This window comes from Nipponia nippon, unplaced genomic scaffold (genome assembly GCF_047370975.1).
Source record: "Nipponia nippon isolate SJK-2023a ecotype South Korea unplaced genomic scaffold, ASM4737097v1 scaffold_3, whole genome shotgun sequence".
Classification (NCBI taxonomy): Eukaryota; Metazoa; Chordata; class Aves; order Pelecaniformes; family Threskiornithidae; genus Nipponia; species Nipponia nippon.
In genome coordinates this window covers 55,526,905-55,538,077 of record NW_028262347.1, presented here as the reverse complement: position 1 = coordinate 55,538,077, position 11,173 = coordinate 55,526,905, and the positions used below count along the sequence as shown (strand labels likewise).

General features: G+C 42.5%; 1 long non-coding RNA gene across 1 annotated transcript; it reads left to right on the top strand.

The window, feature by feature from the left end:
* Positions 1-5,362: 5,362 nt before the first annotated feature.
* LOC148054639 (uncharacterized) lies at positions 5,363-9,489 on the top strand. The gene is made up of 3 exons (XR_015706784.1): positions 5,363-5,701; positions 6,688-6,794; positions 9,171-9,489. It is a non-coding gene; the product is annotated as an uncharacterized LOC148054639 (long non-coding RNA).
* The last annotated feature ends 1,684 nt before the right edge of the window (positions 9,490-11,173 follow it).

The window sequence follows — 11,173 nt, the reverse complement described above, 5'->3', positions numbered from 1 at the left end:
GCGCTCCCTCCCACCGGCTCCTCCTCCTCCCTCTCCCCTCCCCCCTCCGCCGCCCGGTCGGAGCTGCCCCCTACGTTCTCCTCGCCGCCTCCGCCCCCGCCATCTTGGCGCCCCCCCACATAAATAGAAGCAGGCCCGCAGGCCGCGCAGGCGCACCGCCGAGATGGACGCCGGCGCGCCGCCCCGCGTCGCTGTTGTTATTGCTCGGCTTCCCCCCGACGTCAGCGCGGCCGCCGGCGCCTACACGCCGCCGCCGCCGGCGTCCGCCCCCAGTTGCCTTGGCGATGTGCACGCCGCCCGCCGCCGGCGCCTTAAAGGGCCCGCGGCCCGCCGGGCCGCTCGCCACCCTCCCGGCCGCCCCGGGGCGCCCCCGCCCGCCGGCAGAGCGTCGCGGGGTAATGGCGGCCGCGCCGCCGCCTCCCCTCCCCTCCCCCTCCGCCTCGCGGCTTCCCCGGGGCGGCCGTTGGCGCCAGGGGAGCGGCCGGGGCGGGGATCCCCCCCTCCCCTGAGGCGCGGGGCGGGAGGAAGGGGCAGCCCCGGCCCGGGCCGCTCGGCGCTGCTGGCGGGGCGGCGGGAGCCCTCGGCGGGACGGGAGCTGCCCCCGCCGCCGGCAGCGGGCGCTTGGCGGGGCCGTGCAATGCGCGTCCTCTCGGGGGAGCGCGGGATGGCTGCCGGGCCCGCGGGCCTGCTTAGAGGAAGGCGCTCTGAGGCCTCTTGAGTTCAGCAGCTGTGGGTCGGTCACCAGAAAAAAGCACCCCTGAATCCTAAGCACGACCGAGAGTTCAGTTGCGGGGCAGACCGGCTGTTTCCAGGCTGCAAGGGCGACGGTATGAACGCGTCTTGTCTCAGCGGCATCCGCGCGCACCGTCGAAGCGCTGCCGGATCGGCTGAGGAGATGAGGGTTTGACAACATTGCTCCGTAAGGGGTTGAGCCCCAGCCTGCTCCTACAGAAGAGCGGGCGCTGCTCTGGTAGCCAGGCTGTCCTCTGAGGGAAGGTAGCTTGTTCTGCGGCCATGCCTGGGCGGTAGGGTACCAGTTCTGGTTGTGGATTGGTGAGGAAGAGTTGTCCTCCAGACAGGGGACAACGCAAGGAAGGCAGGGTATGAGCAGCAGCGAGACTTCCTTCATGAGCGAGAGCTGCCTGCAAACAGCGCAAGTGTTTCAGTCTCACCACCTACACTGACAGACTGGTGGCTGGTAGTTCCAGATGGAGGTGTGCCACCGAGGCACTGCTAAGTTTCAGGAAGCTATGAACATCTTCATGTGCATTGTATTCCCCAGCTTCATTGGAGCAGAGAGAAAGGCGGTGTCATTTTTTGCTCTTTTGTAGCCTCAGAAATACTAGGTAGGAGGGGTTTTGTTCTCTTTTTAAAAAGGTACTCATGTTATGCAAAGCAAACAATTTACATATCTATATCATTTTGGATAATTATAGCAGACCATTCTGTGCAGCACATTACTCCACTTTCCAAACTGCATTCATCAGATTGCTTGATGTTTTCCTCTCATTGCGTGTGAAGTCTTTTGACTTGACTGATTACTTTCATCTAGACTCCAGAGAAGATCTGTGGCACTAGAACGGTGTTACTGAAAGTTATGATTTCACTAACAGGGAATGGATGACATTCCAGAATACTGCTTACAGCAGGAAGTCAGTGGAATGACTGACCTGATCTGAGAAACGTAGGCTGTCTCCTTTTGAAGGGTGAAAGTCTTTGTTGAGCTTTATAGTCAAAGGGACTTGTTTTATCTTAAAACCATGCATGTTCTAGTATGACTAGCAAGCTCAAATATAAACGTATTTGTAAAAACTTACTTTCAGTGTTATAATGAAATTATTTGGAAATCCCACTTGTTCTCCTGGTGAGAATTGCACAGAGCTCTCTGATGATGTGCATAATAGGCAATGTATTTCTGGATTCACACTGAGTGAGTATCGCTAAGCTCCAGACCTGCAGATCCTACCAGGAAAATTCTAGTTCTCATCAAAGTTTCTAGGTAGTCTATGTCATTAAACCTTGTGATGGTAGAAAGGGGGCTTTCCTCAACAAAAGAGCAATTTATTGCTCAGCAAACAAAAGTCTTATGTGCATGGGCTCTTCTGCAGCTCTGCTGAATGCTTGTTTTCAATTACCAGATGGGAGACTAGACATTGAAATAATAACAGGAACACAACAATTTATGTTCGCAGGTAATACTTGGACATATCCTTGGAAAGGGATGAAGATGTGCGTTTTAAGTATCCAACCTAAAACTCAGTTCTGTCTTTCAGTCCCCTAAGATATGTATTCTGAAGTAATGAATGTAGGACAGGTACCCCACAAGAAAATGAGTTTTGCAAGTATCTGAATTCAGTACTTTGAATTATCTTGGTTGTAGTGTAGATACACCTGGAAGCAAATCCCAGTCAGATTTTTAACATGCTTTTTAAGAAGGAAAAAAATAAGCTGGATAGGAATAACTCATCTGACCCATGATAGGGTTACAGAGAAAAACAGAAGTAGTTCTTGGAAATAGTTCCAGGTAGCCATTTGTTCTAAGTTATGAGATTGCAGACTTTGATAGTAGAAGCAGCCTTTCACATCTAAGGTTTTCGTAGATACTTACTGGTTTGTTTATATACCCCCCCTTCCTCTTGCTCTTCTGGGAGTTTAATTAGACAAATAAACCCTCATATTTATATGTTATTTAACCTCTGAGCATCTGGAGCACACATCTTTTTTACGAGGCTCAACATTTGTTTATGCAACTAGACAAACAGTAGTTCTGGATCTTTGAATTTAAAGTGAAGTTACCAAAGACAGCTTGCTCTGGATCTGAGTATCTGAACTAAATCATGAAGAAACTTGGCAGCAGATCCAAGCATGGCATTTACTGGAATATGTTATCATTACATTTGCTCTAAGATACTGGAAGTACTCAGGAAAGACTCCCAAGAAACAAACCAAATCCACCAGATCCTAAGTTCTCCAAGAATTTAGTTTTGAACACACCAGAAGAGTTCCAGGCTTGTGCCATATCAAACAGTTTCAAGAGGAGTTAGTTTTGTATTTTTTCATCATTGTTTTTCTGTTCTGCTACCTGTTTTGTTCTTTGGCATTAAGCTCTGTCTCAGGTATTGTTTGTACATAGTATAATGTGCTGCACTTGTCAGGGGAGCACAAATTTAAGAAAAAAAAAAAGTAATTAGATATGTTTTGCCAGTTATTTTGCTTTCTGTCAGGATATGACCATGCTAAAATAGTCCAACATAGAATACAGATTCCTTCCTTTTGTATGTTATCTGAAGGACACTTAATAATGAAAGTGTCTCTTGAAAGAGCCATGTTAAGACTTTAAAAAAAATGTAACAACTGCAGAAAGAGAGTAATTTTGAGGTGAATTTGAAGCTGCTTTTTATTTCATTGGTGAAAGCCAGTATGAGCAGATCATACAAAGTGGATGCTCAGAACTACAGGTGCTACAGCCACATCAGTGAGTGGAAGTTTCTTGGTCTGACTTTGTTTCAGATACAGAAAACGACGGAGACAGCCCAGTGAGCCACCAGAGGCCTCTACCCTTGTGCAGGTGGCATCCTCCTGCTCTGGCTTGGGATGGCTTCTCTGTCAGGGAGACAAACCTCTAGCACTCTCTCTTCTTTTTGGGCTGTTCATTGTGTTAGAGTCAGAGCTATGCTCCGCTTCGTTACAGACCAGTGCTAGCTGCTCTCCTGGACCTAATGGAAGCTGCTGTCCTGCCTGTACGGCTTCCTCTGGGCTGGACGCCCCACAGCAGCTGGCCCAGGGTCCCATCGGAAGGCAGAGCTGTCCTTATGATCAGTTGTGTCTGTCTCCAGGGAGCTTGCTTTCAGTTTCAAAGGCTGAATACTTTACTTCCCTGAGCTGTGAGGCTGTTGCCCTAGGATGGGAATGTGGGGGAAAACATGTTCTGCTTATATCAATAATAAGTTTCCCCACTCAAGCTTAGGTGGCACGGGATGGCAGTCTGTCTTCTGCTTTGCTTAAGGTGAGCACTGGGACCTACGTTGAGGTAGGAGCTATACTGGTAGCCAGCTCATGCCTGTGCCAGTCACGTCTCAGCCACTCAAAAGTCTCCAAGAGATACTTCTACCAGGTTTGGGCTTTTTTTTTTTTTTTGTGAGAATATCCTCATTTTCCACAGGTTGCTTCCTCACTATATCCTCCTGGTAGCTTGGTTTCTTATGGTCCAACCAGGCATCTTGTTGATCCTCATGGTCCTTTCACTGAAACTGCTGCCACAGCAGCTGCAACTTCCATTGCTGTGTCAGGAGAGGATACAGCTGCAGGTAGGATGGTGTTTGTGTAGCTTTTACTAGAACTGCTGTTGCATTACAAGAATCCACTGCACCAACAATGTGGCTGGCATTGCTCGTTTTCTATTTAATGAGGCTCTTTGAATTCAAGTGTGCTTTTTTTTGAATTTGTCTTCCCTCCTGCAGTTTTACTAAGTTGCTTCCTGCCAGGTCCAGAATCGAGGAATAAAAAAACTCCTCGCATTCCAAAACCAAGCACCAATGCCCTGCAAACCATTTGGAAAACTAATTTTTTTATCTACAGGATCCTTCCCCCTCATCTTTTTTTTTTTATTCTTTTAATTCAAAATACCATTTCCTGCAAAACATACCTCTAGCTTTCTCTGCTCAGGCATGTGCGCTTAGAGTTGTTACCAGCTGCTCTGCCACGTCCTTAAAAAGTCCAAAGTACTTTATTCAGTGAAGTAAACAGTGCTTTAGAAGGACTGTAGGCAGGTGGAGAAAGGCCAGATGTTGGGACTAGAAAGAGTGCATTAGCTTCAGGTAATTAGGATATACTTTGCCAGGGCAGTAATACTCACTTATCACAATTTCAAGGCAGAGCAACCATGGCTGTGAACTTTATCCCATGCGTTGGTATATTGCTCCCTGTGAACTGGTCAAACCTTGCTCCTTGGAGAATGAAAGTTTGAGCCTAGGAGACACTGGACTCCTTTCAAGAACTTCAAGAAAAGCTTTGAACAAACCTGATCAAAAATTCAAAGTTTCAATGACAATAGAAGTTTTAAGAGCAGCAACAATGTTTATGCAAAAGGTAGTTACTGCTCCTGTAACTGGAAACACTTTTTACCTTTAAAAGTGGATTTAGGTGCATCTTTTGTTCAGTTCCTGAGATGAGGAATGGTCTTCCAATACCGTGCTGTGTGCCAGGACAGCATGAATGGCAGTACTAGGTATGTAGGAGGTAGCTGATGAAAACAAAATGATGGCTTTTATCTCATATTAAAAATAAGCCAGAAACCAGAGCGAGTCTTCATGTTAGAAAAGTGAAGGGGTTTACAGGACTGCATGTGTCATGGCAGTGCAAGTTCCTCAACCAAAGGTGGGGGTGTTATCTGTCATCTGTGCTGTTCACGTGCAATTTCTCAATGAGAACTTCAAAACTGACACAACTGCTGTGTGACTAGTGATTTTTATGATCTACAGAGTATAGTAACATTCTTTAAGCGAATAAATAGAATAAGATCGTTAACTTAAAGGAAACTCGGGAAAAATGGAAAGCTTCAAATGCTGCATTTACATGGAATAGCAGATTAGAAAGAGAAAGGGATGAGAGAAAATGGAAAGAAGAACTGCATCTTGGCCAAGGAAGAGCAAGCTGCTCCAAGAAGCTGCTGTTGGGAACAGCTTTCCATCCTGGAGAGGAGGTGAGATATTAAGACATTAAACATCAGTTCTTAAGTGGGTGCATTTACCAGGCAGAATGCTGGTAATTTGTTCCCTCAGATAACGGGGTAGCAAAGTCAATTCTAACTAACAAGATAAGAATGCTTTTCTAGTTACATCTTATTTTTTACATAATTGTTATTCATTGTTTCTGCTTCCGGTGTCAAGATTTCTTGCCAGAACAAGCATGCGACCTTAGTCTTTAAGCTTTCCTAATGTTAAGGGTGAACTCAGTTGAGGCCGACAAATAAGCTGTAAACTTCTCCAGTAGTAATGATTCTAGGTGAAGTGGTGTGTGGACGCCGTGTCTTAACTGAAACTAATTTGGGAATGTCAGCATCTGAAAGGTTTTCTCTGCCAAGCAATGAAGATAAGTTTGAGGTCTAAAATCACTAGGAAATTCCTCCTTGCAAGTGTACACTTTACTTTTCTAAGAAGGAGGAGGAAACAGAGGCAAAAAAATTAGATACCTTCTAAGTGGTCAGAAGAAAATCAAAACCACCGCATTACCAAAGATAAAATAACCTTTTAGCTAAAATCCTGGAATTTTCTTGGAGATCTAAAGAATAGCAAGAAGGGATACATCAGAAATAAACACAGAAGAGATTTTGTAGAGGAGTACCCAGTAACACACACACACAAAAAGCTTTTTTCATTAAAAATACAAATATCTAGAAAGGGAGCGGAATTCAATGAACTGGTGAAGAAATTTAAACTGAGCAGCATCTGCCTGTCACATGTTGATTGTGTCTAATAATGTCACTTAAACCGTACTTATGCTGAGTTTAAAATTGAAGAGGAGCTGCCTTTGGAAAGAATAGATTTCCTTAATGGTAGCTCTTTTATGATTCACACCTGCCCATTTGACAGTGTAAAAACACCTAGGTATTTACAGAGATTGAGAGGGATTATGTGCTCTGGGGAGTTGTGCCTCACTTTTTTCCTCATTTGCACCATTTCTTTAAAGATGCTTGCGGTATGGGACGCTTATCTCCGATGAAAAGCCTGTTCCATCAGGCCAGCACCCCTGGAGGCAGCCGAAGATTACCAGCCTCTCTGAAACATTGGAGTCAGGTTATTCTCTTATCTCTGCTGGTTTTATTCTTCCAGTAGTAATTAAAAACACACAAGAATACGTGAGTCACAATTTCAAGTAGCTACCCCACCCACCTGTAACACGAATGAGAAAGACTGGCCGTGTAGGGAATTCTCAGTTTGAATGGCAATTTCTACACTAAAAGCAATGCTGTTTAATGAGGTAAAAGGGTCTGGAAGTAATTCTCAGCAATACAAAAGCTAATGTGCCATAGATTTGCTCTTGCTGAGGGTTTTTCTTGTGAGTGCTGACCTAGGACAAGACAAACACTCTCAGTGCCCGTGATAACAGAGCCAGTCAGACTGCGGGCCAGACTAGCTTTGGTCACTCGCCACTGTGATATATTCTGTTTTTTTGGTGAAATACAAATATTTTAATGATTACCAGAAATTTATTTTGTTTATTAAATACTGTAATATATTAAAAATTAGTCTAGTTACTGTTCAGGAAACAACTGTCAAGCAACATTCACCCTCCCAAAAAGGAGAATTACATATAATACATATGTGGATTGCAAAGCAACCTTCTATGAATCATAAAGACATACAACATATTTGGCTGTGACCTTGGAGGAATTTTACCTTGGAGAAATTTTCTTTATTTTTTCTCTAGTTCCCCCTTTGACTTTCAGACTGATTTTACAAAAACTCCAATTTCCTAACCATTTTTTTCAATGCCTCTCAGCACTTTGGACACTGCTTTTACTTATATAAAGTTCTACATCTAAATAAGGGCACATTATCACAGACAGCTGAGGGTGATTGCATAAACAAATTACCACATTTTTAACATTGATACAAGCTTACGATCAGAATAGTCAGAAGCATGCTTTGCATGTGCAGTTCAGCATTTTCATACTTCCATGATTTTATTTCCAAGCCAAATTGCCTTCAAAAAGCAAAGCACATATTCATCGCCGAGAATTAACTACATACCGAGGTTGCAGATTCAACACAACGCTGCTTTTGAGTTGCCACAGCATTAAAAATAGCATCTGAAAAATTACTTATGGAAAACGATTTTCCATACATGAATAATTTAAATAGACAAATGTCATTTTATTAAACTCTGTTTTCTTACCACCTCAAGTTGTATTTTGAGAAGACACATGAAATTTAAAGATTTTTGAGCATGTTAAAACAAGTGTAGAATAGCAGCAATAGCAATGATGATTTTAAGAACAGAGTGAATGCTACATATCAGAAATGCATGTGAAAACAAGCTACATTTTCTGTACGACAGCTGTATTTCAAATGCCATTTTCCTGGCCTTAAAAGAATTCCCCCTTACATTGATAAGTAATTGTATAGTCAGATTTAACTTATATTGAGTACTTATCTGAATACTTCCTCTCCGTTTTAAGAGACTGAGTTATTTCTTAGCATTGTACTTACTTATTTCTAGCCCTCCATAGGACTTAACATATTTTACAAATTTGAATAAATCTTGCCTAGAACGCCTCTGAAGCAGAGCAAGGCAAGTAATGCTCAGAGGTGGGGCGAGGGGAGGAAGAGGTAAGTGGAAAACAGCAGTACTTCGGCAGTACTTCGTGGTAGTCCTGTAAGGCCAACCACTTTAGCGGATGGATGGGAAGGGAAGACACTCGGTAGGGAAGGAGAACGTGCAGAAATGAAAAGCGGACACAGCGACAGAACCTGTTTGGGAATAACTAGCTAAACTGAGTGGGAAGTCTTGTAAAGCTTGCCTCAGAAGTTACTTTGCTGTGACCTGAAAATAGCTGTTCTGCCTTTAAATGGTGGGCAAAACCAGCGTTGTTTTATATAAATAACTACTCAGTTTGTTCAGTGATGACTTAAGTTCAGCTCATGTGGCGTCATGAATAAGTCAGACAAAAGTAAGATTAAACTTGTAGAATACCAATGTTATGATAACCATCAGTATTGGGAACATACCCGGCAGTTTAAGACCTGGTTTAGCGGTTTTTGTAGTTTAATGTTTCTAAAGTTTTCTTAGACACAGCTATCACACATGGATTGATATTCAAGAGAGACATTTACTTCATGTGATAGGAATTAATTCACCAGCTCTGCAAAGTAAGACATTGTGTTTTGTCGCATAATGGCTACCCATATAATGGCCTCACCCACTGATGTGAGGCAAGAAAAAGATTACCAGCAGCTTTAGAGTAGACGGGCATAATGATCCCATCACGCTTAAGCAGGACAAAATTGTCAAAGGAAATTATAGCTGCTACAGTGCGCAATGTAACTGTTAGAATTGAAGCATGGTTCTTTTCTGCATGACATAAACCATCTCAACATTATTATATGTATTCTTAAAATACACTATTGTATATTATATAATTCTGCATTGTTGTGTGTGTTTTTTCACAGAACTGACCACCAAGTTGCTTGCAGCGATGAAGGAACAGATGGTGGAGTCTGAGGCTCACCACTCTTCCCTAGTTAAGGGCCAGCTTAAAATGTGGTTTGAGGACTCCAAAAAAGCAATGCAATTCCTGGGTCCATGAAAGCGCAGTGCAGAGACAACAGCGTAGGTAGTATCCCACCTTTCAGTTTCATTTAGCTGTATCTGAGAACAGCTAAGTCCCAGGTTCTTGAAGATCTACTTGTAAAAGCATTTTAAAGACCATTATTTATTTTACTGCATTCATTATTTTAAATTCTCTTAAAGAATTATTAAGAATAATATAACGTGGAGCAATTAAGCACAATATAATGTGTAAGTATGAATTGAAACAGAAGTTCTCTTTTTAGTTGAAGAATATACTGTGTCTTCTCAAAAGTCACAGCTCTTACTAAACACAGATTTTTATTTTTAAATCTAAAAATAGATGCTAGTGTAATTCATCAATTAAGCAAGACCTATAAGGAATTTAGGAACTGTCCCTTGCCCAGAGATGTGAAATGCCTGCTTTATTTATTCCAAATGAAAGTTTAAACTCTACAAAGTCAAAAGTAAGCTTTTGGTGTGTGGCTTCTAAATGTGATTACAGGGGGGAAAAAAGTTGTTTCAAATTCTGCAAGCAGCCTTGAACAACTGGACCCATCAGTCTTTCTGGGGTGCGGTAAGGTTCATCTAATAAAGAATGAGTGGGAAGTATGAACTCCCATGACATGGATTTTTTACAAGTTTAGCCGAATACAACAATATTGCAGTTATACAAAGGCAATACATACATTTCTAATGTCATATACCTAATTTAAAAGAATAGTGTAATACAGTATCCATAAGGTACATGTTAGAGAAGTTGTGAATGACAAGTGATGAAAAGTAGCCATCATTAATAGAATGTTTTGGGGGTTTACTTTAGTAGGGTCCTAGAAGGATGGAGGAGCCAACGTATCCCTTGATGATACAGATATAGATGTAAAACAGCACTAATAAAAGGCTGCAGAGAAACAGACTAGTAATTAGCGAGGATAAGACACTCACACGGAGTGATCTGCATAAGCTGGAAAACTCAGCCCGTTCAAACAAAATATATTTTTTGTAGAGCTAAAAGTAGGCTGTCTCTTCCGAAGGGCAGACGCTATCCTGGAAAATACCAGTTCTGGAAAAACCCTAGGTGTCATGTCACAGTCAAGAAGCAATTGAAGGCAAGCTCCCCCTGTGATAATACGGCAAAAAGGGTGAATGCAGTCTTTGAGTACACATGTAGCAGAATAGTGAGCAGCAGCATGGAGGAGCATATTCCAGTGTCACATACGGTGATAAATTATGCCCAGTGCTTCATGGCCATGTTTTTTAAAAAAATCTGTTGACAAACTGATTGCCAGTTTTCCAGCCTGGAAAATACCCTTACAAGGGATGCTGTCTTCAGTACAGACAGAGGTGACTTGCTTGCAGCTGATGCATACCTAAAGATGGGAAAAAAAAAAAATCCAAACCCCAAAAAAACCCACACCACCAAAAACCCAAACCAAAATAAAGAATGCTAGGCTTTAATGACTAGTGGCAAAGATGAACATCGGAAGAATCAAATGTTAGAAAACAAGACCAAACAAGCTGAATTTAGAATTAAGGTACGATTTCTAAAAGAGCAAAGGCAATTTAACCATTTGAATAAATTGCAAAGTAAACCTATGGATTTTTCATTGTCCACCTTCACATTAAGACTTTTAAGTTTTTCTGGCAAAGGTTTTTATGGAAATCCAAGTTATTGGATTCAACACAAAGATTAGCAGATGAAGCCTACCATCTTGCAATATGTAGTCAGGCCAGATTATCTAGTAGTCGATTAAAGACTTGATTTTAATGGTTACTGGTGACACTTTCCTGCAATTATGTGCTTAATCAGTGATCATATGAATAGATGAAATGGGGAGAGGGAAGTCTGGAAAAGAAACTCAAAAAAGAGTGACTGGAAATTACT